The following is a 27630-nucleotide window of genomic DNA, read 5'->3' on the forward strand; positions in this document are numbered from 1 at the left end:
GAGACCCAGGGAGCTATAGAGAGGGTCATAGTAGGACATAGGTGCTACCGATGGGGGAAAAAAAAAGAATTGAGGGCAAGGAGAGTGTGACAGAAGTAAGGGAGGAGGGAGGGAGAAATCACAGCAATACATTTTTCAAAATGCATGGGTAAATATACTATTTTATAAGCTTACATAAAATATATAAAATGGACTACAAAACATATATTTACACTGAATTATGCCACATGGTGTGATAATGCTACTCCAAGAGACTTTGACTATCTAACAAAAATCCCAGTGCCAGCAAGGGAAATCTCCCTTCAAGCTGCTTTCATAAGGTTCCAAGAGAACTTCAAAACAATATAGCCGATCCTCTTGTTTGCTTCAGCAAACACGAAGGCAAGGCCCTAAAGCTGAAGACAACACAGTTTTTGGACACAGGACCTGGTGGAATCAAACTGATTCTGGAAGATTCCTCCCTGAGGAAAACCTTTCATAATATTGGAAGGTACTATGCAAGCCTGCAAGGAAGAAATGGAATTAGCAGTCTCATGTAGCTGAAAAACTAGTGGACTGCAGAAAATAATCAGGATGACATCACCAATGGTATAATTGTGATGATTATATCTTAGATGTAACCAATAGCCATATGATTAGACATGAGGCCCACTCAATAGGAGGGGTTCATGGTAGGTAATGGGAGATTAGCCAACTACTCAAGGCTACAGAGTACATAGACCTTACAGGAGAACAAGCTAATAAAATTTTCCTAAATAAACCCGAGCTTCCAAATATACTCTTAGGTATCTATTGTTTTACCCAAAGATAAGCATAGCTCTGACCTCTTGTCGAACGAAGATTCTTTCTCCTACTACAGAGAATGCAGAGAATGAATGTCTGTGGGATGGAATGTCCATCTGGTACATCTATCAAACCATCTTCTCCCTGCAGCTCAGAGAACATTGTGGAATTAGCATGCAGAAAGTTTATAAGGAGCAGAGGACTAGATGCATATTCTAAGATGGTATCATTTAGAGGTCACAGTGATGTTAAGCCCATGAAATCTTAGGAGACCGGAACGATTACCACACCAGCCAACATGTAAATGGGAACAGGGGAAAGTTCACAAGGCTCCCCTCCTTCCACAAAGAACTAAAGATAGTCAATGTCTGCTATGGGAGTGGTGAACAGTCTTCCTCAGGACAAAGCCTCCTGGTAAGTTATCCAATTTCAAGCATTCAACCTTAGTCTTAAACACATGCATATATAAGCACATTTCAGAGGACGCTGCAAGTTGCCTGTATGAACATGTATGTATACACACACACACACACACACACACAAGCACACACACTAAAGCTAGAAGAGGTCACAAATCTCAAAGGGAATTTTGAAGTTGGTTGTGGGAGAGGGAGGGTGAAAAATGATGTAATTAGTGTAAGCTCATATGAAATTCTCAAAATAGGTTTTGCTTTGTTTTTGTTTTTGTTTTTGTATGTGTGTTTTATTTGTTTGTGTTTTTGTGTGTGTGTGTGTGTGTGTGTTATATTTAAATCAGAAAATCAGAAGCCTTTTGGTTCTTTGATTTCATTCTGTTGACAAGACTCTCTGTTTTTATGCCTATACATCAAGAGGTTCTTTTACTTTACAGGACTGGTTTAGCTATCCTATGTTTTTTGTTTGTTTTTTTGTTTTTGTTTTGTTTTTGTTGTTGTTGATTTTTTTTCCTTATGGAGTATTGATGAGAATTGCATTGAATATGTAGATTGTTTTTGGTAGGATGGTCATTTTTACTATGTTAATCCCATGAATCCATAAGCATGGGAGATCATTCTATCTTCTGATAACATCTTCAGATTCTTTCTTTAAAGATTTAGCTGCCTCATTGTTCTAGCTAAATCTTCAAGTACTATATTAATAGATACAGAAAGAGTGGATAGCCTTGTCTAAATCTACACACCTATGGACACTTCATTTGACAAAGAAGCCCAAACTATGAATGGAAAAAAGGAAGCATCTTCAACAAATGGTGCTGGTCTAACTGGATGCTGCATGTAGAAGAATGTAAATAGATTCGTATCTACCACCCTGCACAAAACTCAAGTCCAAATGGATTAAAGACCTCAACATAAAACCGGATACAAAATCTGACAGAGAAAGTGGGGAATGACCTTCAGTGCATTGGCATGGGAGACAATTTCCTGAACAGAACACCAACAGCTCAGGCATGAAGATCAAAAATTAATAAATGAGACATCTTGAAAATGAAAAGCTTCTGTAAGGCAAAGGACACTGTCAAAAAGGTAAAAACAGCAGCCTACAGAATGGAGAAAGATCTTCATCAACCCCATATGACAGAAGGCTGATATCCCAAATATGTAAAGAACTCAAGAAACTAGACATCAAAAAATCAAATAACCCAATTAAAAATGGGGTACAGATAAATAGAAAATTCTCGAGAGAGGCCTTCCTCTAGAAACTGATGGAAACGGATGCAGAGACCCACCAAACATTAAATGGAACTGGGGAATCCTGTGGATGAGGGGGAGGAAGGATTGGAGGAGCAACAGGGATCAAGGTCACCACAAGGGTAGGGTTAGAACTAGGATTTGAATGCTACTCTATCCAACTTTCCAATGTAAGATACAGTTTGAAATGTGTGGACATACCTTTCATTTCCATTGTCTGTTTTTGTCTTCAAATTGCAGTTGGTGATATGGAGTTAAAGATCAATTTTCCTCATGTTATAGCAAGATGCTACTTCTTGTCTGCATTTTAGCAAGTAAATGAGACCTGAGGGACCACAACCCACCACCAGCTCTTGGCTGATAAGCTCTTGCTTTGGTTGGAAAGAGCATGCTATAGTGAACTAGGATATAACCAGATCCAGCTTTGATAGGAAAGCTCTGCTGAGACCCGGAGGAGGCCATGAAGCGTTCCCAATGGGGTGGTGATATTGACCCCGAGGTTACTGTGTCTTGACTGCTATTCAGGGAAAAAATAGCTTGCCATTGCTTATGCCTTGTCATTTCAGATTTAATATTAGAGTCTACCCAGTATCTCAACAAACTCATTTAGACAGCAGAGGTTATGAGGCAGAAACCATCATAAAACAATTGTGCTGGAGAATAAATGGAAGCGGGGAATATTCCCACCAGTGAACAGATGTCCAATTGAGAAAAGATTTCTTTGGTTGAGTTTATATAAGGGCTGATAGGATTATAATTTTTCCAGGAATTTCCTTTCAGAGGTGAAGATAGGAACCCAGGGGATCCCCATGCCAGATGAGGGCCTCATCCTCCCAGAAAAATACAAGGTCTGATAACATGGACTAACAATGAAATGCCCATATGTGTATTTTCTGGCGTTTATCTTTTTTACAAACTGTGACAGCGCTATGGGCAAGGCAGAGAGCAGCTAAGAATTTCCCTCTCCCAGTTTGAACAAACCTTTAAAGAATCCATTTCCTTTGATCAGTTCTAATTTTCCAGGTTTTTTTTTTTTGAATCATTCAGAATGAACAGACAGAGGTTCTCCTAACATTTAGTAGTATCAATTTTCAGTTTAGTAAAGAAGTTGCAGTCAACTAAGATGTAGTTTAATAAATAAGAGCAGTGTATGTGGGGTCTGAGCACACGTTTGTATACTGGTTTATTAGGTTGCTCATGTATTGAATGTATATTTAATTAGCCTGGGTTGCATGATTGAAAATTATATTTTTCAGTAGTAAGCCCTGATTTTAAATAGCAAACTAATCATTTGGGGGAATATCTGTAAGATAGAGCCAGGACATGAAAGCGAAGGTTTGATTACTAAGTCATTTATATGTGCAATTGTTAACATGCAAATTAGAAACTTTACCGCCAGTGTGGATTGAATTAAAGAATAAGACATTAGAGGCTGAGAGTGAATCTCTAGAATAAACACTTAATGAAGTAGTAGAATACACACTTAGAATATTCCAGGTTCTGAGTTGAATCCTCAGCACACAAACAAGCAGTCAGGAAAGACTAAGAGAACAAACAAACAAACAAACAAGCAAAAAAACAGATGATAAAATTCTGGTAGGCATCACGGTAGAAAATTTAACTCTTACTTAGATCATCATTAAGGAAGTGTTGCTCAGGTTAAGGCCTGATCAGAGATTAATTAGAAGCAAACAAGAAAAGGAGAAAGTGGTCTAGGCTAGGTAATGTAGTGGGCGGAGACCAAATAAGGAATCGTGACTCTGTTTAAGAACAAAAGCAATCCAGGATGGTTAGAGTTAGAAACGTGGGTGGATAGGTAGAGAGTGGTCAGAAGAAGTTATCAGAGTACAAAGATTGAGAAAGCGAAGAGAAAGTGAAACTCCACCTCTTTCTTCAGCAATAGAAATATTTGCTGAAAGCCAAAGAGGAATAGAAAGATGTGTTACCTAAAAAAGCCTGCAAACTTTACCTCTGTTCTCATTAAGAAATAGGCGGTGTGGTCTCTCAGCTCAATTCTTGAATTCACAGACATGCTTTCATCAAAAGAGTCTCCCCCATCTTGACTGGTACAGGCTTAACTTATAAGGGGATACTAAGTATGAAGAAGATGGGGAGCTCCTTTTCACAGAACCAATGGCCCAGCTTTGCAGAACCTATGGATGTGAGCAGAGCTGTGACAACCTTCAGGCTCTGTCCGTTGAGTTCCTAGTCCTTGGATTGAAAGCATGTCTGAAGCCCCAAACTAGTAAACTACACAGTTTATGGGGCAGAACACTGGCCACAGTGGTTATTGTGTGGACTCTCCACTCACCTAGGGAACCACGGGGGGGGGGGGCAGACCACAGGTGAGCATCTTGCATGCTCAGTGAAGAATACTACAGAACATGGGAGAGGCCACAGGAATGCAATCGCATGGTTGAATCTTCTGACTCACTCCACTGGGCTACACTTTCAGGATGGGGTCGTGGGGAGAATTTTGTGAACTAGACCTTTGAAGCCTTCCCAGTTTTATTCCTGTATCTTAATAGGTCCTGTCACCTTCATGCCATGTTGGATATTCTGATGGAGAGAAAAGACTTGGCAATCTTGACTTCCTCCATTCACCACAGCTTCTCCAAACAAATGAGTGTAGCTATCCTGAGTGTTCAGTTTCAGCTGAGCTTGCAGTGGCTACAGCTGCATGGGAAACCTAGCCAATATATCATGGGGACGAATCGGGCAGCTTAGAGTAGCCATCCAACATTTGAGAGAAGTAAAGAATTGCCATTTCAAGCTTTCATGCTTCGAGGTGGTTGCTTGTGCAATGAGGGGAAGTTGAGAGAGTAAAAGAAACACACAAATCTGAATGGGCTGAAGAGGAATCGAACTTGCCAAGTGTTATAGTGGATGAGGAAAAGGACATTTTAAGTAGAGAACAATCAACAATAGCAGATGCTATGAAGAGATATGATAGCATGCCAGACTTAGTATGAGCATTTTGAGCACTGTTTATACTGTCAGCTAGCCAAGTAAATGTTTCCAACTTGCTAGGTGTCTTTAGCTTTTGAAAAGGAAAATTTCCCTTTTCTTCCCTATACCCACAAAAGAAACTGTACACTGAGCGTCCTGTAGTGGACAGTCCTTGTCTTTATTCACCACTTGTCATGAGGTTGAGCTAGCTATGTTTCCCTTGACTCTCTGTTCATTGAACCTTGCCCAAACAAAAAGAGACAAGACCACTGTGTGGTATTGATGTGAATTAACTATCCCTCAATATATCATGTGTTGGGAGCTTGGTCTCTAGCCTGGTGATATTAAGAGGTGATGGGAGTTTTAAAGGGGAAGGGTCGTGGGGTGTTTTTAAGTCACTGGAGGCAAACCTTAGACCTTAGAAGGAACCGTATGGGTTCCTGAGGAATCTCAGTTTCTCTCTGGCTGCCTGTCTCACTCTGTGATCTTGTCTTGGTGTGATCTCTCCTTGGTGCATATTTTCCTGCCACGATGCCCTCTGTCCTGTTGCAGTACAGCTTCCAAGGCATTTCAGCAGCCAATGTCACACTGTTTAGATTATTAGCCAATAAAATTTAAGCTAAATAAGTCCCTGTTCTAGATTAAAGTGCTCAGCCCCAGGTAGTCTGCTAGAATATCCACTATGGACAAACACCTTTCCACCAATCCAAAATGGCTTAAATAAGTGAAACATACAAGTCACTGGGCCTTATGTGTCAGGTGTTTACTTCCTGGCTCTTTATTTTTTTTTCCTTTAGAAGTGTCTTCTGTGCTCATTAACATCTGTTGTAACATTGGCTCTCTCTTTTTGTTTTAATCTCCCACTGATTTTCAAGTTGCTATTCAATTGTGAGGCTAGCGCTTTTTTAAATGACCCCTTGAAGTGACTGAAATTAGGCAAGGGCTTACCCATACTCTCTACAGGGCATTGCCCCAGGACCCTGGGCATGCTTACATTGTGAATTCTCATTTGGGACCAACATCTCAATGCTCCCACTGAGAGCCTTAGCAAAGTCAATCACATGTTCAGCTGCCCTTCTGTTGTTAGTTTCCTTAAGGGCAGTAATTTGACTGCCATGAGTTCTGCCTGTCCTCCTTCCTTCTCCTGGCTCATCAAAATTGTTTGAAATTGGCCTGAACTGCAAATCTTGGGAACTTGAAAGAAGAGCCCATCTCATTAGTTTTCCCCTGGATTACCCACAGGCCATGATGAATTCACTGAGTTTAAGAAAATGCAGAGCCCCAAATGATTAAGGTATTAAGATATTATTATTTTCTCTTAGAGTCATGTATCATTATGTTATCAAGTAGATTACACTTGGCATTTGATTTTTATGATTTGGGGTAATTTAAAGGTTCTTGAAGAGTTCTATTATTCCTAGTTCTATTATTTTTAATCAGAAAATATAGACAGATATTTTTACCTCAATGGGATCAGATAAGTGCCAAGAAGGACATACAGTTTAAACTACAGGGTACTTACAAAAGCTTGTACCAAGTTAATAATAAGGAGTCTACTTTAGTTCTCAAATCAACTCATTGGGAAATAAGAAAAGGAATTCTGCTAAGCTTTAGACTTCTCATAAAATGAATAAGCACATTCTCTTTTTTATTATAAAGCAATACATATTTGCATCTTCAATAATTTGGTGAAAGCGATGACTCCTGGGATATGATGCAGGGTATACTTTATGTACATGATTGAGCAAACTACGCCTAAGGCCAGAGAACTGAAAGGCACACACACTAAATTAAGATACTTTAAATCACTTGGTTCATTAAATCAATTTAAACACATAATGATGAGAAAAAGGCAAGGAACAGGACAGGGAAAGTGCCAGCAGAGCAGGAGGCTACTTGTGGGACTCAGGCTTATGCAATGTTTTATATTTTATTTCTCTCTTCAAATGGGGGTGTGGTTATGAGAACCAAAGCTAAAGTATCAACAAAGCAAGTGCTTGCCAGGTGAATGGGAGAAAGATTAATGCACAACTTTAAAAAGAGGCAGCTATGTCAGGGCGCAGTTAAAGGTAAGCAGTGAGGCTAGTGAGCCACAAGGAATGCCATAAAAGGCTGGGCAACTCAAAGCACAAGACTGAGTGAGCATCTGGGGACCTCGCATGTGTTTAGCTTAGGACTTGTGCCAGATACTTAGAGCTTGCATGCTCTCCGCCAGGTACCACTAATTTGCCTCAAAGTTTGCTAATGACTTACTATGATAGTAATTCGGGTGTCACCCTGACTGCATTAAGGAGTGTCTGGAGAAAGGGTAAAGTATTATTTTGTGGCGTGTGAATTAATATAGTGAAGGGAGAGTATCTACTCTCAGTGTGAATGCGTTCTCAGAGAGACAAATGAACCAATCCAGAATATTTTCATTTCGTTCCTATGTCTGGGACATTTTTCCTGTAGTTCCCAGGTTCTCAAGCTTTGAGTCTTGGGCTGGAAATTACACTAGTGACTGCTTGGAGCCTGAACCTTAGGGTTTGTCCCATCCCATGCCCCTGCAATCCAAAATGGCCAGCTTACAAATGGCCTATCAAGAAATTTCTCAGCTCCTGTCATGCTGTGAGCCCCAATTTCCTTAACAGATTTCTTCTCACATATATACCTACATTCACATCTATTATATTTGGTTTGTTCCTGCAGAACTCTGACTGATCCGTCGAAAAATGACATTCAAAAGTTCTTCCAGTTTCAAAAGCTCTTCATTTGTTCATTATATTTACCTAACACAGACCATGAATTTTTTTTCATGCACCATAAAAGAGTAAATTAGTTAATACAAATTCCTGGCATATTCATCCTATTTCTATGTTCCACCGCAGAATTAAATATTCTGGAATACAACAAAATGCATACTATTTTATTTTTTTATTAGTTACTAAATATAAATTAAACTTTTTCTACACAGTGGGAAAAATCCAAATGTCCAGGCCCTAGTAGGGAATGAATACATATCTGACCCACTGACCCATTTCAGATTCTACTGAATTTTGAATGATGACACTTCCACTCATGGTGTTGCTATCATATCATTTTCAATTTCTTCCTCATACTGAATTCATCTTTAGATTTTTGATATTAATTTTTGGTACTAAGAAGGAAAGACTTTGGAGATCCTGTCGTCATATTTGAGTTCACTGTCATGGTGAAAACAGAGTGGTTGTCCCGGGACCCTAGGCTGTTCCTTTTAATGTCAGCAGAAGGAAAGTACACTAAAGGCAATAACTGTCATGGGGACATTCATCAGTGCACAGCGAGGTCCCTTTCCACTACTCCAAAGATTAATGCTACCCACTGATTAACGGAAATAAAGGTTACACCAAGTACCCATGAAGGGAAGTCAGCCCTGACTATCTCAAAGGAAGAAGTGGAAAAAGGAGAGGGGGAAGGTAAAAAACAGAGGAAAGAGGAGTTGGGAGGGAGGATGACGGAGGAAACAGGAAAGTAATTTGTAACTACTTATAAGAACTCATGTGTAACTATCAAAAACATTAGAATTAAAATATAATTCTCAGTGAAAATAAACACTTCACTTACTTATCTAATATTATACAACAGTAATTTAGAGAACCAGAATGCTGATACTTCTAGCTGCATGCACTTCTCTTTAGCTCTCTTTGCTTTCTTTGAGACTAGGAATCAGGCTGTAGCCCAGGCTGGTTTGGAACTCACTATGTGGCTCGGGCTGGTCTTGAACTCATTCAGTTCTCCTGCTCAGCCCCTCACATGCAGGGATTACAGGCACGAATCACCAGGCGACTCCTCTATTACTGAGTTACATCTTCAGCCCTTTAGTTAGATTCTCGATCTTATTTTAGATTTAAAACTATCAATTTTGTGATTGGGTTACCTCACTCAGGATGATATCCTCCAGAGCCATCCATTTGTCTAAGAATTTCATAAATTCATTGTTTCTAATAGCCGCATAGTACTCCATTGTGTAAATGCACCACATTTTCTGTATCCATTCCTCTGTTGAGGGACATCTGGGTTCTTTCAAGCTTCTGGCTATTATAAATAAGGCTGCTATGAACATAGTGGAGCATGCGTCCTTGTTACATGTTGGAGAATCTTCTGGGTATATACCCAGGAGTGGTATTGCCAGATCCTCTGGTAGTACTATGTCCAGTTTTCTGAGGAACTGCCAGACTGACTTCCAGAGTGGTTGTACCAGCTTGCAATCCCACCAGCAATGGAGGAGTGTTTCTCTTTCCACATCCTCTCCAGCATCTGCTGTCATCTGGGTTTTTGATCCTAGCCATTCTGACTGGTGTGAGGTGGAATCTTAGGGTTGTTTTGATTTGCATTTCCCTGATGATTAAGGATGCTGAACATTTTTTCAGGTGCTTCTCAGCCATTCAGTATTCCCCAGTTGAGAATTCTTTGTTTAGCTCTGTACCCCCTTTTTAAATAGGGTTATTTGGTTCTCTGGAGTCTAACTTATTGAGTTCTTTGTATATCTTGGATATTAGCCCTCTATCGGACTTAGGATTGGTAAAGCTCTTTTCCCAATGTGTTGGTTGCCTTTTGTCTTATTGACAGTGTCCTTTGCCTTACAGAAGCTTTACAATTTTATGAAATCCCATTTGTTAATTCTTGATCTTACATCACAAGCCATTGGTGTTGTGTTCAGGAACTTTTCCCCCGTGCCCATATCTTCGAGCCTCTTCCCCACTGTCTCCTCTATAAGTTTCAGTGTCCCTTGTTTTATGTGGAGGTCTGCCAGTGCCTGACAAATACAGAAGTGGATGCTCACAATCATCCATTGGACTAAGAACAGTTTCCCCAATGAAGGAGCTAAAGAAAGTACCCAAGGAGCTAAAGGGGTTTGCAGCCCCATAGGAGAAATAACAATGTGAACTAACCAATACCCTCAGAGCTCCCTAGGACCATACCACAAACCAAAGAAAACAGATGGTTGGACTCATGGCTCATGTAGCAGAGGATAGCCTAGTCAGTCATCAGTGGGAGGAGAGGCCCTTGGTCATGTGAAGGTTCTATGCCCCAGTATAGGGGACTGCCAGGGCCAGGAAGCAGGAGTTAGTGGGTTGGTGAACAGGGTGGGGGGGAGGGGATAGGGGCTTTCGGATGGGAAACTAGGAAAGGGGATAACATTTGAAATGTAAATAAAGAAAATATCTAATAAAAATATTTTAAAAATATGAATTTTCTACCCTTTCTATTCCCAACTTGAAATGTTATTCTGTTGGGAGAAGGCTTTCTTCATCATAACCGCCAGCAAAATTATCCTTACACTTACTATTAAAACCAGGTCTCTAAAATATACTTTCCTTACTTTTTATATTATCAACCTTATCATTTTGTGAATAAAGAACTTAACTAAATGAGAAAAAAATCCTAAATGATGAATTTTAGTCATTTATGTCTCATAATTAAGCCGTAGTTTGAACTGCATTAAAATTTCACATGGAGCAGGTGTGTGGGCTTAGGTATCATTCTTCTGTAGGTAAATAATCTACTGGAGGAAGGGAAGAATGGGAGTCAGTGATCGAAGTTTCTCTGCTGTGCGTTTAATTCCTGTTTTACTTTAGGGACTCTGAAAACTAAGCTCCCCATCTGCAACAGAGCAAACGGAAGATGAATTGGGAAGATATTCGCTGAAACTTGAATTTCAGTTTTTCACTCAAAACCACTGCAGTTCCTGTAAAGAGCCAAACCTTGTTATCCTGTGATTTCCAAAGATGCCAATAAGAAAGAATTACCCAACAGTAAGGAGGGGCAGGAAAAGGGTGGGGTTGATTCACACGGTGTCCTCCCTCATCACTTAACTCTTTGAGATTGAGAAAACAAACATTTTTGTAAAATCTAGAAAATTTTCTTCACAATGTACTCAGAATTTATCAACGACAGTCTTGGTTTGTAAGATTCCGTTTACCTGAAACATCAATATTACTGGCCCCTTTCCTGTACTATTCAGTGATTTTAAAACAATGTTTACTTTGTAGGAAATCTCAAATGTTAGATACTTTATTGTAAATATATTTTTGAGTATTTCCCTTGAAAATTAGTTATGCTTTTCATACATATTTTATAGTTGGTTTTGTTTAATTTCGCAATTTCTATATTTGTAAACTCTTTTATTATATATTTATGTTGGCTATAATCTCATTCCTCTACACCCTCCAACCCCTCCCATATAACCCTTCTTGCTCATCTGCAACTCCAGAGCTATTTTTCATTGTTATTATATGTATATTGTATATATATATATATATATATATATATATATATAAAACTAAATACAGCCTGTTCAGTCTGTGTAATATTACTTGTATATATTTTTTTCAGTGCTGACCATTTGGTATTGGATACCAGTTGGTATACTCTTCCCTAATAAGTTTATTTTGCTCAGTGTCTCTATTCTACATTTCCTGTAGTTCCTTGTATATGGTTGAGGCCTCACGGGCTTTCCCCATTCACCTGAGCATGTCTGCAGCTGTTGCCCTTTTTCAGCTTATGTTCAGGCAGTCATGTCAGTGTCACTTTCTGGGGTCAGTTTCTGACATTAGTAGGAGTCACATCATCACAGCCAGCTCCCTGACTTTCTGATTCTTATAATAGTTCTGCTTCTTGGGCTGCAATGGGACCTGAGCCTTAGGTGAAGGCGTTGTTTTGCAGCATTATCTACTGGAACGGGACTCCATAGCTCTGCATTTTGATTGGTTGTTGTTTTCTGTAATGCTGATCCGTCAGAGAAAAGTTTCCTTGATGAGGGGTGAAGACTACATTTATCTAAGGGTCTTATATTCTCAAATAGTTAATATGTAGTTAGGGTTTATGCTGGTTTAGCAAGTGGCCAGTATAGGGTCTCCTCTACGATCAATGATCATATTAACCTCAGTTTCTGTTGCTAAATACCATGCATTTAACAAACAAGGCACAGAAGTCCCTGAGCAGAACTGAAAGTCTTCTCAAAGAGAACTTGCTTTTTTGGCACCAGAAGCCAAAATTCAAGAGTCCAAAGGTGGAAAGCAATCCAATCAGATGTTTTATCTAGCTCTGGTGCCAATGGACCAAAGACCAGCATGGTAACTGTAAGGTTGTAGTAATGGTACTTTTACCTTGGTGGTAACCAACATTTCTCTAATGTGAATTAATGCCTATATTTTTAAATAATTGTTTTTCAAATTTTAAATATGATTTCCAGACTTTTTAATTGCTATTTTCTCTGGTATTGAAAGATGGTATATATATATATCCAAAATATACCACGTTTGAGGCTGGCATTAATATGTAAACACATAAATGTAACTTTGTGGATCCATGAATAAGATGATGATAAGATGATGTAAAACATTTCAAATATGATTTATCACTGACTTATCACTAAACTCATGCTTTTCTTTCCATTTCTGCTCCACCAGAGTCTATTTCCCTCTAGGTGTGTTCAAACCTTTAGTTTCTAGTTATTCAAAATAAAATTCCTGTGCTTCATGACACCTCTTCTACCAAAGTCTTCTCATGTGGTCAACTAAATAATGAATCCTCTTTCCAGCACCATCATAACATCCAGAAAATAAACATTCCTCACACCTTCTCTGCAGATGCCCTGGTCTAGGTGCTGACTTCTCACTCTGAGTTCTACCCCAGCCTCTTTGCTTCTGAGCTCCTAGAAGGACTGGGAAGATTCTCACAAATGTCCAGCGAGATCATATCACTTCTGTGTTCCAGTCCTTCCTATGCCTACCCAAAGTACAGACAAAGTAATCAGCCAAAGCCTTGGTGGGGAGTCAAGAAGGCAAGGGAAGCCTATTGTATTTCAGACCTACACCTATGGCATTGGTTTTTCTTATTTGCTGATGCACAAACATTCGTTAATATTATTATCTATTTGGAAAAACTACCATAGGAATTCTTTTAGGATAAATCTTCTGATAAAAGGAACTTTTAATTGTTCTTTACATGAAGATGTTTTAATAGTCTCTTCGTTCAATTTGTGTTTGTATGTGCATACAACACACACACACACACACACACACACACACACACACACACACACTACTAAATTTTTGATAGTGAAAAATGTGTTTGGTCCTTTTCAGAGAGGTAACCCAGACTCAGAAAGAAAAACATTAAATGGGTTTTTTTTCTGCTTGATTTTAATCTTTAGATATGTATGTTTCATTCAGAGTTACCATGGAAGTTAGGTATCTAGTAAGGAACCAAAAGGGAAGAAGGGATCTTTCAGTGAAGGGAGTAAGAAGTGTTTGCTTCTCTGTGGCTTTAGATGAAAAGTCCTATATTGTTCAAATTATTTTCCCAAACTGTATTTTTCTCTTGTTATTTCCAATAATCTTTTTGTGTTTCCAGAGGGGAATTTCAACTAGAAAGTCTCCTGTGGTACTGTGGTTGGGCTTATCTTATTTAATATTTTGTTCTGCATTTGTGAATTTATGGCTTTGTAGCCATTTGGTCAATTCTGGGGAAATTCCAGCCATCATTTTTCTAAGATGTTTTAAGGCCCATTTACTTTATTCTCTCCTCCCACCAATCTGCTGATAAGTGTGCTACCTGCTAGGTTAGTCTCACAGATCCTCCTAAGTTCTCCCTCTCCCTCTCTTTCTCCCCTCTCCCCCTCCTTCTCCCACCCTCTCAGTCTCCCTCTCCCTCATCTTTTCCCTCTCCTTCTCCTTCTCCCTCTCCCTCCTGTCTCTCCTCTCCTTTCCGTCTCCTCTTTTTCCCTCCTCCCCTCTCTCCCAATTTGCTGTCACCTATTTTCTGTTTTTTTTCCCCTAGTTTCTTTATGTTCAGATGGATAAATTCTATTGTTCCATTTTTAACTCAATCAACTTCCCCACTCTGTTTCCTCCATTCTTTTGGATATTCTTGGTTTACAATCTTAACATAGCCGGGCGGTGTTGGTGCACACCTTTAATCCCAGCACTTGGGAAGCAGAGGCAGGCAGATTTCTGAGTTCGAGGCCAGCCTGGTTTACAAAGTGAGTTCCAGGACAGCCAGGGTTACACAGAGAAACCCTGTCTCAAAAAAACAAAAACAAAAGCAAAAAATGAAACAAAACAAAACAAAACAAAATCCAATTGTAACATATATCTTTAGTTCCACATTTTTTGTTCTGTACTTCTTTGTATTTTCTATTTCATTGTTAAAATCATATTTTTTGTTGTTCTTACTTGTTTTAAGTTGCTGATAACTGTTGTGGAATCACTTTTACCTCAGCTCAGCTGTCTTACCACATTTGCCTGCCAAACTCTGACTTTTTTTTTATTGGCTATTCTATTTACTTATATTTCAAATGTTGTTCCCCTTTCCTGTTTCCCCTCCACAATCTCCCATCCCATACCCTTTCCCCTTTGCCTCTATGAGGGTGCTTCTCCACCCACTCTGAGTGGATGCACTCTTGCCTGAGGCAGCAGGCTTCCACAGGACTATGTGTCTCCCCTCCCACTGATACCAGATAAGGTCATCCTCTGCTACATATGTAGCTGGGGCCATGAATTGGCTCTTTGATTGGTAGTTTGTCCCTGGGAGCTCTAGGTGGTCTAATTATTTGATATTGTTTTACCCATGGGGTTGCAATTCCCTTCAGCTCCTTCAGTCCTTCCCCTTGGCTGTGAGTATCTGCATCTGTATCAGTCAGGTGCTGGCAGAGCCTCTCAGGAGACAGCCATACCAGGCTCCTGTCAGCAAGGGCTTTTTGGCATCAGGAATAGTATCAGGGTTTGGTGTCTACAGATGGGATGGATCCCTAGGTGGGGCAATCTCTGGATGATCTTTCCTTCAATTTCTGCTCCATTTTTTTGTCCCTGCATTTCCTTTAGACAGGAACAATTCTGGGTTAAAAATATTGAGAAGGGTGGGTGGTTCCATCCCTCAACTGGGGGCTGTACCTATCTACTGGAAGAGGTCTCTGCAGGTTCTATCTCCTCTTTGTTGTGTATGTTGGTTAAGGTCAAACATGTTGGGTCTTAGGAGCCTCTTGCTTCCCTGGAATCTGGGTCTTTTTGGTGGCTAGCCCCATTAAAACATTGCCCATCCCCTTCTGCTACATATTTCTATTCAATTTCCTGACCCTCTGTACTTCTCTGTCCTTTCCCATACCTGATCCTTCCCCCACCCCCACTCCCACCCCCGTCTCTCCCTCCCACATCTCTTCCTCCCTCTACCTCCTGTGATTATTTTGTTCCCTCTTCTAAATAGGATTGAAGCATCCACACCTAGGTCTTCTTCCTTCTTCTTAAGCTTCATATGGTCTGTGGGTTGTATCTTGGGTATTCTGAACTTTTGGGCTAAGAGTGCATACCATATGTGTTCTTTTGTGACTGGGTTACCTCACTCAGGTTGATAATTTTTAGTTCTATCCTCTTGCCTGTGAATTTCATGAAGTCATTGTTTTTAATAGCTCAGTAGTACTCCATTGTGTAAATGTGCCACATTTTCTTTATCAACTCCTCTGTTGAGGGACATCTGGGTTATTTCCAGCTTCTAGCTATTATAAATAAGGCTGCTTTAAACACATTTTTTTCAGCTCCAACATGTTTAATGCTAACATTGCTCAGGTCAGGGCACATGGAGTACCCTTTCCAGAAGTGTGCTATATTCCTTATCTAAACATACAGTTTGCTATTAGGACTTTTATATCTTTACTTGCTTCATATATGGGATTTAGGCTTTGATGGGTCATAGAACACATCTTTGGAAACGGGCCTGTGATGAAATTGAGGCTCTTCAGTCAAGTATGGACACACACACACACATATAGTGTTATTCTATTTCTATAAGAAAATATGTGGCAAGATATGGATTTTTCTTGCATAGAAATAATTTGCAAATTGATCTCAAAATGTTAGCTTGGGTTTTAATAAATATCACTTGGATGATTTCCATTTTTGACTCTATGTGCCCTAAGTAATAGACTAAAACTCCAAACATCTAACTTGGTTGTATAAAGTTGTGATTTAGGAATTTTGTTTGTTGGATCAATAATCCTAAATTAAGTGCTTCAAAAGTAACCCATTTAAGTGATAAAGACATTCTGATATTCCCGTTTCTCGGCTCTTACAAGAATTAAATTTAACACATTTTTGTAAAGAAGCGATCTGTTTTCTGTTTCTTTTTCATATGCTTTATCTTAGCATCAATTTTGGTTTTAGGTAAATTGATTCAGCGTCTTGCTCACATTATTTTCAAGTCAGTATTTTCGTAACAAATATTAACTATATTCCATATCGTTCAAGTCTCTTCTCCTTTCTGTTTTTCCTCCTCTGTAGTGAGTATTCAAAGTAAAACCAAAGCCTTTGGAATGATAATTTCTCTTTTCTAATAGACTTGAACGACATGGTATATTTTCACATCACGTTGCCATAGCTACCAAACCTTTTAGCTCATCTTCATTTAAATATGCTCAGTATTAAATAGAAATGTGACTTAAGCAATTTGAAATGCTCTGCAATTTTTGTTTAAAATAGTATTTATATGATAACTCTCAAGGAGAATAATTTCGAGAGACTCACTGGCTGTGAAGTACACACCCATCATTCCTGTAAATCAAGTCTTTTTTTTTTTTTCAAGGTAACACTTGCATAAGAGAGTTTCTTGCATCTTTGTAGGTATTTGTCCCACTGACTCTCACAAGGAGTTATTTTTATTTTTCAACATAAACTCTACGATGTCTGGATTGATACTGAGTCCTTTTTATAAACATTGGCACATTCACACTAGTATATTGCAACACAGCTTACTTGATTAGGTCTCTTCCTCTCTGTGTCTGTCTTCCTCCCTCTCTCCCTCCTCCCTTCCCTTCCTTTCCTATGTCTCCTTCTCTCTGCTTCTGACTGTGTCATCTTGCAGAGAGGTGGCAAGAAGCTAGATGACTTCCACTCTAGAGTATTCAGGATCTGAGGAGGAGGCAGTGGTCTGATGTGAACACAGCAATTGTGACCCTATAGCATAAATTGGGTCAGCTCTGTCCCCAGTAGGGGCTGTGGTTAGGAGTTCCCTATGTGCATATGTGTACATGTATATGGTATGTTGAAATTATCATGGAATAGGACTGTCATGATGATTTTTCCCAACCCAAGTAGATTAAATACTGTCAACAAAAACTTGACTGGCTTAGAAATAGAAGACAATCACCCTCAAATATTACCAATGGAAAATAGAAACAAAAGTCTTTAAGTAAGTAGCAATGTAGCTTCCTTTAATAACTCTTAACTTTTTGATAACTTGTCTATCTGGAACTTTAAATATGGTAACTTCAATCCTATGGAATGGGAAAGCACAGTGAGTGTAAACATATTCTTCAATGTCTGTTCATGTAAAAACATATGTAGATGTAGAAGTACTACTGAGTTCAGTCTAAAACCATGCCTCATTCCTTATTAATAATCTTCATTAAAAAGGATGAGGATTTACTTAGGTCAAACTATTAGATATGATCCTAACTACATATAAAATTGCAATGTCCAGTAAATAGCCATGGATATTCGCTCATGTGGAGATACTGCAGTGACATATAAGGAATGTTTTTATCAGCAAACTCAATTTTTCATGGAATTTGAGAATCTTTACTAAAAAAACAGCTGTCCCCAATTTCTAATGTACTGTCTAATCCCCCCACTTCCAGCTTTCCCCAAAAGAGAATTCTAACCATAATTAATAAATAAAGGCAGGGAAATTTGAATTATCTCTGACTTTAAGTTTTAGGATCCACAGAGTGACAGTCACTGCTTATTGCAAATGAATCCTGATCTTATTTCAGTCTTCAAAAAAGAAAAACCAATAATAAATAAATTAAAATTGACCTTTCCATCTAAGCAAGGCTGGGGGGATAAAATATTTAACAACTGTAAGAAAGAAAGCAAACAAGACAGCAAGCACCCTTAGTTTATTTGATATTTCCTGAGAGATGCCTTTCTGGCTTACCCTCTTAGCCCTTTAGGAAACAGAGCTTAAGGAGCAGTACTTTGGAGTCAGGTCAGTGGCTTACAGGTATAAACTTGCAATCCTGGTATTAGGGAAGTTAAAACAGGGATATCACCAGCTCAAGGCTAGCCTGAGCTATGTAGTGAGACCCTGTCTTTAGAACTCCTCAGTGATATTCCAGAAGTCAGTACGGGCAAGAAAGAGCTCTTTATCACAACTGATGATGATGATGATGATGATGGGTAGAGCTAAGAGCACGGTCAACCACTGGGGAGAACAAAGGGCACTGAGTCAATATGGATGCATTAGTGCTTAAAGCCACTAAAGCAAGACAAAGAGAAGAACTCTACTGGTTCTCCTAGCTCATTTGAGCCACACCCTCCTTGCAGGTGTCATACACAGGACCTTAGTATCTGAGTTGTTTTGGAAATGCTTTTATCTGGACTCTCACCTGAAAACAAATCCAATATCCTGAAGGGGGCAAGGGATGTGAGATTCCATTGGGTGAAGCTGGTTAGAAACAGTGTTTTATGGATTTGAAAAAGCCAGGTATACATTCAGAGTGTTCATTCCACACCTTCCTCAGAGGGTCTTTGGTGCCTAAGGCCTCTATACCGTTTTAAGCAATGCCAGTAAATAAGCACTACGCCTGGTAGTAGTAATACACTGTTGTGAATGAGCAAAGCACTGTCATGCTCTGACTACCAAAAGCTCCCGGGGAGTCTGCACCTCTGTAAATTAACAACTCTGAAATTAAAAGCAAGCGAATTGTTTTTCTAGATATCTACATGTTTACGAATCATCTCCACAATAATCATAATAGTCATAAATTAGAATTTTCTCCCCACCAGAGAAATGGAAATGAATGTTAATCAGAAATAAAGCTGAATGCTCCTCATGCTGCATTTTTTTTCATTCCTAGAACAACTGATGCATTCATTTAAGGTAGTTGTTAAAATGTCACGATGTTCTAGTTTTATCAAGCCAGACACAATATTGTTGAGCAGTGCTTCCTTTTTACATTTAAAGATAATTATGGGGAGCTGTTCATTTCCCAAGGTAATTGCTAGATGCCAGGGACATAGATGCAATAAGAAAGGGTTTTTTAGCCACCAGAGAGGAAGGGAGATGGGAAGAAGGTAGAATGAGTCTCCAGAAACCAAAGAGACTCAGCCTTGCTGGTCTGTGCTGATCAGCATGAGACTTCTGAGAAGGTTTGATTTCAGAACTTACTGTGTGTGACTGTAGGTGCATGCATACATGCCGTGTGTGTGTGTTCACATGTGCACACATGTATATGCATGCATGTCACTATTGCTTAGGGATCAAACCCAAGGCCCACTGGATAAGTACTTAAAATTGAACTACAGCCCCAGTCATGAGAATTACCTTTTGCCGAGCTCATGTATTATTCTTGTACTCACTTGAGTTAGAGAACCTTTGCTTTGGTAACCAAAGGCTACTGTAGATCTGAAGCAAGAGGGTAGGATGAGGGGTAAGTGCTTTGGGGTGCTGCGCTAACTAGAGAGGGAGGCAGGACATTTCTAGTCCATAATGTAAACTGAAACGTTTTTGATATAATAGTTTCAGTTGTAGAATGAAGTAGAGCAAGACTCAAATAAATAAAATCATATTTAGGATTTGGATTGACAGCCTATTTGATAATCTGAAATTTTAGCTAGAAGGTCAACAGTTTGCTTATTATTTAGTAATAGTTTATTTTATTGGATCATAGTTTGTTCTTCAAATATCAGGTAATAACAGAACAAGTGATCATAACTAGCCAAGAATGTGGTTGCCTAAGCGAGGTATAAAGATGATATAAGTTTAAGAAAGAGTAAAAGGAGGGGGAGAAGGGAGTTATCAACACCAAGGGAACATGGGAGACCTGGCCTTCAATTAAATGGAAAGATGCCAAGCAAAAATAGCTGTCACAACTGCAAAAAGGAAGTCATTAGTTTGGAACATGAATCTGGCTTAATATGGTCTTACCTTAATAAGATCACTTCAGAAGTGGTTCACAGCAAGTTAGCACCTCCCCAATTAAAAACGTAGAGCTGAGTATAAATTTCACTGTTCTAAAAAGAAGCTAAGGTGCTGACAGTCTGCATCACATTTGGGGGTAATAATGCCCATTCCCCTGCATTGGTCACCACACTGCATTGAAATTTTATGCTTCTCAGCCTGAATCTTGACATATGCCATATGTGCTGCAGGATCTGCATCAGTCTGGTAATGTCACAATGATCTGCACATAGTAGGCCTTTCAGGCATGATTTTATTATACACAGATACTTCCACTAATTTTTATTCTGATTGGAAATATTATTTTCTGTTTTTAAATAATGTCCAGAGACCCTGTGTCTGATGCTTTTGTTTTAAGGCAAGGTCCTATGCAAGGCTGCTGCTGTGAAATCAGTCGTCCTCTGGCAGTGTTCTCTGATTGGAAAATATAAAGGCAAGGTGCTCCTGTCAGCCAGACAATTATTTAGGACAGTGCATGTCATACAGCAAATAGACTGATCTGAGAGCCCTGGGTGAGTGGTGGCAGATGGCTTGCCAGATGTTTTCAGTGGTTAACATCAGCCTTCACTTTGACTTTGGAAAAATGACCTGGGTCTGCTTGTGGTCTTAGAGACTCAATTCTGTAAAACTTTTGCACAAACAGAGGGGGAGCACTGATATATGTAAGGACAGCAGCTACATCTGATAAATAGAACTTTAAAATAGAGAGTCCAGAATGTAAGGCTTGGGATTTACTTTGAGGATTTTAATGTCTAATAATAGATCAGCACATACCAATCAATTAAAATGTTTCTAAACAGAAAAAAAAAAAAGATTTTAATGGCTAACATTCTTCCAACTAAAGCCAGTTGTAAAATCCCCAGAATTGAGTCAGTCCTAGTAAATCCTTTTTCTAGTCCTTGTCTTATAAGTGAGGAGACTTAGTTAAAGGTGTGTAATCTATGAGATTCCAGGGTCATGGGCTAGTGCCAGGCCTATAGTTCATTCTCTGGGACAGTGTGGCAAGTGTCTGCAGAAATTCTCTCAGTTTGTTTTGCCTAAGAGCTCATGTTACTATCTCTCTGACACTAAATGCTCATTTAATTAAAAATTTTGTTTAAAAACATTTCTGTGGTATTCATTACTGTTTATTTTATTGATCACTTGTGACTAATAAAGTTTTCTCCAGTGCGTTTACTTTAATATAAACCATCCAACAAATACCATTACTGGTTATTTAGTGAACGAATCCATTTCTACAAAAACCAACAGTTTATTAAGCAAACCAATTATTACGGTGCAACTGAGGAAGAAACTTCTATTGACAAATGAAAGCAACTGCAAAGGAGCTCGGGGTAGTGGAAAAAGTTGTGCCTATTGTTAGTTTAAGCATTAGCATTGAAGCCAGGTCTGCCATTTTTCCCCCTTATGTAGTTCTGGGATGGAACCCAGGGCTCTGAAGCACCACTCTACAGCTGAGCTCCATCTCCAGTCTGCATGCCAAGCCTTGGAAACCCTTATGGTTAATATATAAGGTACAATTTTACATATTTAATTTTTAATAATGCAGGTTCCGAGATATCAAATAACTTGTCGAGAATCAAACTACAAAAATGTTGGAGCTTGGAATATGCCCTGAAACCTGGATCTGTTTGACCCACAGCTCATCTTTGTCTTCTCCTATCAGTATCCATCTCAAAGAGGAAGACCATGAGACAACCCCCTTTTAAGAGGCTCATGGGATGCTAAGGACTCATCTTTCTGAGAGTTCTTAGGATTCATTGCGGCAGAGAATGTAGGACATGACTCACTGTGAGAGTTTGAATGAAAAATGTACCCCATCTTCTCAGGCACTTGGTCCACAGTTGGTTGCAATGTTTGGGAAGTTTTAGGCAGTGTGATCTTATTGGAGGAAGTATGTCACTGGAGTCAGTGAATTTAAAAGATTACAGTACTTTCAGTTCCCTCTGTCAGCTTTATGCTTGCAATAAAAGATGTGAGCTCTTGGCATCTTGTCCCCACTGTTTGCTGCCATGCTTCTTTGCCATGATGGGCACATGTCCCTCTGGAACTATAAGCTAAAATAAATTCTTCCCTCTATGAGTTATCTTGATGATGGTATTTTATCACAGAGACATAAAAGTAACTAGGACAGTTACAATGCAGATGGTTTCCCAGACCTCAGAGGGTCATTAAAATAGAGATAGGAACAAAGTAATCTGATTCATGTTCCCTGCTTTACCCAGTGCAAAATCTTGGTTTGGGAGACTGTTGGAAAACTAAGGGCTACAACTTAACTTCTTTATAACAAAACATTATGTATACAGTTAATATAATTTATCTGGTGGATCTCTCTTAAACTGTGAACTTGCAGCAGGTTAAGAATCAGGCCGTTCTCTCTTCTACAGTAATCCTCTTTCCAGTCTTCTTTCAGGTTAAGCTGGGACCCTTGTTATGGGACTTTTTACACGTGTCATGCTTCCTAGTTACCTTGTGACAGGAATTATAATTATTTGGCAGATATTAGTATGAGTAAGTTGCTCAGTCTTAGATTTTTCTTAAAAATAATTTTTAAAACACATCATAAAACCAAAACAATATATGAATGGCTAAGGTAGAAGGTTTCCCATAATCAGAAACTTTATCAAAGAATTTGAGAAGTTTAAAGAAGGCATGAAGAAACAGTTCCTTAAACTTCAAGAAGTAAGCAATAAATGCCTGAAGGATGTCAAGAAATAGAATGATGAATGAAATGAACACAGGATTTGAAATCAGAATTCAGGAAAGTGTTAGAAATACTAAAGAGAAGTGAAGATGGAATTGAAAAACTCAATAACCCAACTAGGAAATTCAAGAAAGAGTTTTATAAGTAGAATGGACTAAGTTGAAGATAAGAGTATAAAGACTTGAAGATAAAAATAGAGGAATTAGACACCAGAAGTAAAGAATATGAAAAAAATTAAAAAAGGAAAAGAACACACAAGAAACAGGGGACATTACGGAAAGACCAAATCTCCAAACTATAGGCATGGATGAATGAGAAGAATCCACGGTCAATGTCATAAACCAGATTTTAAACAAGATCAGAAAAGAAAATATCCCCTAATGAAAAAAAATACCAATAAAGATAGATACGAGAAATACATGCAAAAAAATAGACAAGACCAGAATAGCAATTCCCCACAGAACATCATAGATAAAACACTAAATAGCACAATGAACGAGTAATGAAAATTACAAGAGAAAGAAAAATTCAATCCCTTCCCCCAAATGCGTATATATGGAGAAAACCCCACAAAAATAAGAGTTACTTTCTGAATGGAAACTTTGGAAGCCAGAAGAGCCTGGAGCAATGCATCCTAAGTTCTAAAATACCATGACACCCAAGCTGTATTACTGCACCTAGAAAACTACCTTCCACAGTGAACAGAGAAAGAAGAACTTTACATGATATAAACAGCATAAAAAAGTAACCATGTCTACAAAAACAACCTTAAATAGAATGCTGGAAGCTATGCTTTAAAATGAGCGAGATATATACACAGCTGAGAAACTCTATAAAGAAAACAAATAAATCTATAATTAATGAAATAAAAATACACATTAATAGCCTTAGTTGTCCACTCAATTTAATTTTAAACTTAGGTACCACTTTAAAGTGAAAGGGTTGAAAAGCTATTCCGAGGAGATGGGATCAGAAGGAGAGATGGAGTTGCTATCTAAATATTTGACAAAATAGACATTAAAGAACATCTGATCAGAAGAGACAAGGAAGAGTCTGCCATTTAATGAAGGGGTCAGCCAGTCAAGAAAATGTTACAACACTAAGCATATGCACACTAAAATCTGGCACACCAATTTCCAACTAATTAATTCTGCCTTTAGAATTAAAGACACAGCTTAACACCAATCCCAAAATAGGTGATTTCAACACTCCTTTTATTTGATTGATCATCTATACAAAATATAATCAGAGAAATTTCAAAATTAAGTGAAAATTTTACATCAAATGTACCTAACATATCCATACAATGTTCTGTCCCCCTCTACACACACACATTCTACTCAGCAATTCATGGAAGGTTCTAGAAAGTAGAGTATATCCTGGGACATAAAACAAACTTTCACAAGTGTGAAAAAACTGAAATAACTCCATGTATTCCATTCAACCATTATTCAATAAAACTTAAAATAGCAAACAAATTAAATCTAAATGCATAAACTCATAGATATTGAACAACTCATTACTTAACTGTAAATATTTGAGAGAAGAAAGTGAAACGCAAAAATATAATCATGAAACTAAATAAAAATGAAACTATACAAAACCTCTGGAACACATTGAATGTAACTCTAGAAGGAAAATTTATTTCTCTAACTGTCTACATAAAAAATAAAATCAGAAAGAGTCAAATACATGACTTCATAACTCAATTCAAGAATTTTAGAAATCAAGAATGAATAAAGCCCAAAGTCAGTAAATGGCAAGAAATAATAGAAACAAAAATTAATAAAATAGAAACAAAGAAAATAATATAAAAACAGTATGTCTAAGCTGGTCTTTGAGATTATAAATGAGATATAAAAATATAAACAAGATGGAAAGATTCTTGGCTCCAGTAAACAAAAGTAAGTCAGGGTACAAACTCACAGCACTTAGAAAGAACAAGGAAATTCTACAACAGGCACCAAAGAAATTCATCAGAGGATCTCTGAACCTTCACCAGAGAATGTTCTCTCAGTAGATGGCCATGAACAGTAAGGTCCACAACGGGACAATGATTTCATGGTTTGGCTTTGTTTGTTGTTTGTTTTTCTTTCACTTTGCCATGAGTATTTAGCCATATGTTGGATGTCTTTATCAAACTCTCCCTTCAAGCCTCAGGGACCTCTCTGGAAGAAGAGGTAGAAAGATTGTGAGAATCAGAGATGCTGGATGACCGCTGAAACAGCATCTACCAGACACAGCAGCACCGATGCACTTCTGAACTATGAGACCGTGACAGCATGCACAACATCTCCTTAAGATAAACCTGATGAAATCCCAATTTAGAGAAGGCACAAAGACCCATGCCTAACCAAGATGTCATTTGTAATTGATAGCTACTGGAAAAAGAAAAATCTTTTTTTTTTTTTCTCCAAACGAGTGCCACTGGACATATCAACTATACTCTATGGTTGTCTCTGTGTTGAAGAGAAGCTGACTAACATAAAATAGGTTACATTTCTTATCACTCATCATCATCATCATTATAGTATTATTTTTATGGCTTGTTTGTTTTGACTTTTGCCTTTTGTTTTATGTTTTTTAAGAGGGAAAAAGGGAGGGAGGGAGGAAGAAGTGAAAGAAGGAGAGAGAGAGAGAGAGAGAAAGAGAGAGAGCATGAGAGCATGAAGTAGTGTGGGTAGGCAGGGATACACGTAGGATTGGAAGGAGTTGGGAGAAGGGAAAGAATATGATCAAAACATTGTATATAAGGGATTTTTTTTGTAAAAGAGTATAAATAGAATGCAGGTTGGAGAAAGCCAGTGAGCAGCAGTCCTTTATGGCTTCTGCATCAGCTCCTTGCTTCAGCCCTAGCCCTGGCATTCCTGAGTGATGGACCACAGGCTGTAAAATAAAACAAACTCTTTTCTTCCCACGTTGCTTCTCGTCCATTTACTTATGATCGGTCTCCTGAACTGTTAGATATTATAACAGCATTTATATAGAACTAATTCTAGATCGAAAGTGTGCAACTGGAATGAATTGCCGGAGTGAGAAAAGAAATCAATTAGCTTTTAAATGAATGCCAAGCTCCAAGGTTTCACCAAAGGACAGTGGAAACAAAAGCTATTTAGACATTGATATGATTTATTAGGTAGAAGGAACTTTTGTTCATGAATTTGAGTGACCAGCATCATATACTGCAATCTATCAAAGCAGGAAACTTAAAAAGAAATACAGGACACTGGCTACTAAGGAACTGACAGAAAACATGCATTCACATCCATGTCCATCAAAAAGTTGGGGTATTTATTCTAAAAGCAGCCTTTGTCCTTAAAAAAAAAAACAAAATTAAGCTACACATTACCTTCAATATTTTCCAGATACTGAATCAATTAAAATCTCCTTAAAAGTACCAGAAAACGGATGCTCAGAAAAGATAAGTGACTCATTGAGTGTGGGTAGAGTAGTTAGTACAGGCAGACTCAGAGGTTGAAGGGTTTCAAGAGCATCTCAGGAAGATAGAGGGAGAAGAGATTACAAATGCCCTGAATTGGTGGATGAGAAGATTGAGATTCAAAGACTAGCAAGAACTGTAATTTAATTCTTACCTATGTCTTTGGAAAATAAAAGTAGAAACACATTTGTTCTTTACTCCTTAGCCTGTATTTGCAATCCCAACACTTAGGCTCAGGCAGAAAGATATCAAATTTGAGGTGAGCCTGGGTTACATACTCAAGAATCTAACTCAATTTTTTTAAAAATGTTATTTTATAGGGAAAAAAGTCCTACTTAAAAATAATAACTAAAATATAAATGAATATATTGAATGAGTAGATCTCTATCACATAAGCTTTGCAAAGTTTATTCATAAAGTAATTATAAGTGTGTTACTTGAGTTTACTTTTAAATATTTTCAATTTCTGTTATCACTGGAGCTTCAAGCTGGTGTATTGTGATCTAGCATTCTTAGTATTATCAATTAATAAGAAGGTAGTGAGAACTGGAAAAAGGAGAAATGATTATAGGAAAGCCATTAGTCATGTTTTGAATTTTTTGAGTTTAAGTCCTTCCCTGTGCTGAATTCATGAAGCTGCACTAATTTTGATTCTTTCAGAGTGGTTCTTAGGTTTGTTGGCTACTGGGGTTGGGGGCAGTAAGAAAGAGCATGCTCTTTAAGCAGCTTGCATTATAGCTGGAATGAGCTAGTGTTAAAATTTAGTTTTCAAAATGCATAGTGATCTCTTTGGGCATCTAAATTCAGGTGTTCCTACCTCCAGGTCATTAGTCTGTAAAACGAGGACACTATTAATACCCCTCTCACAGAATTACTATGTAGAAGACACACATTAAAAAACAGAACTGTGTTTGGAACTGTCCTTGGTCATTTGCAAACTGTTAGTCAATGCAGCCACCATGGTGAAACCTATAATAGAATCTGTCAGAGTAGAGTGGAATGGAAAATCAGAAGATTGACTATATATAAGGTTGAGAGAGTAGGAGATGAGTTGGTTCTTATCTGGAAGGCAGGTGATAAGAGGTTCATGGAAAAGTAGAAATGGAAACACCGGA

At 38.3% G+C, this 27630-nt stretch overlaps 1 protein-coding gene across 4 annotated transcripts in view; it reads right to left on the reverse strand.

Annotated features, from left to right (window-relative positions):
* B3galt1 (beta-1,3-galactosyltransferase 1) overlaps positions 1 to 27630 on the reverse strand; it is a 569427-nt gene that overhangs the window by 179102 nt on the left and 362695 nt on the right. For 2 of the 4 annotated variants that reach the window (XR_015046524.1, XM_029469661.2), the window contains exon 4: positions 825 to 927. The exons of the other annotated variants lie outside the window; for them this stretch is intronic. The gene's annotated coding sequence lies outside the window, so the exon portion shown is untranslated. The remainder of the gene's footprint in view (positions 1 to 824; positions 928 to 27630) is intronic. 4 annotated transcript variants of the gene reach the window in all.

This window comes from Mus caroli, unplaced genomic scaffold (assembly GCF_978045245.1).
Source record: "Mus caroli unplaced genomic scaffold, Mus_caroli_1 scaffold_2, whole genome shotgun sequence".
NCBI lineage: Eukaryota > Metazoa > Chordata > Mammalia > Rodentia > Muridae > Mus > Mus caroli.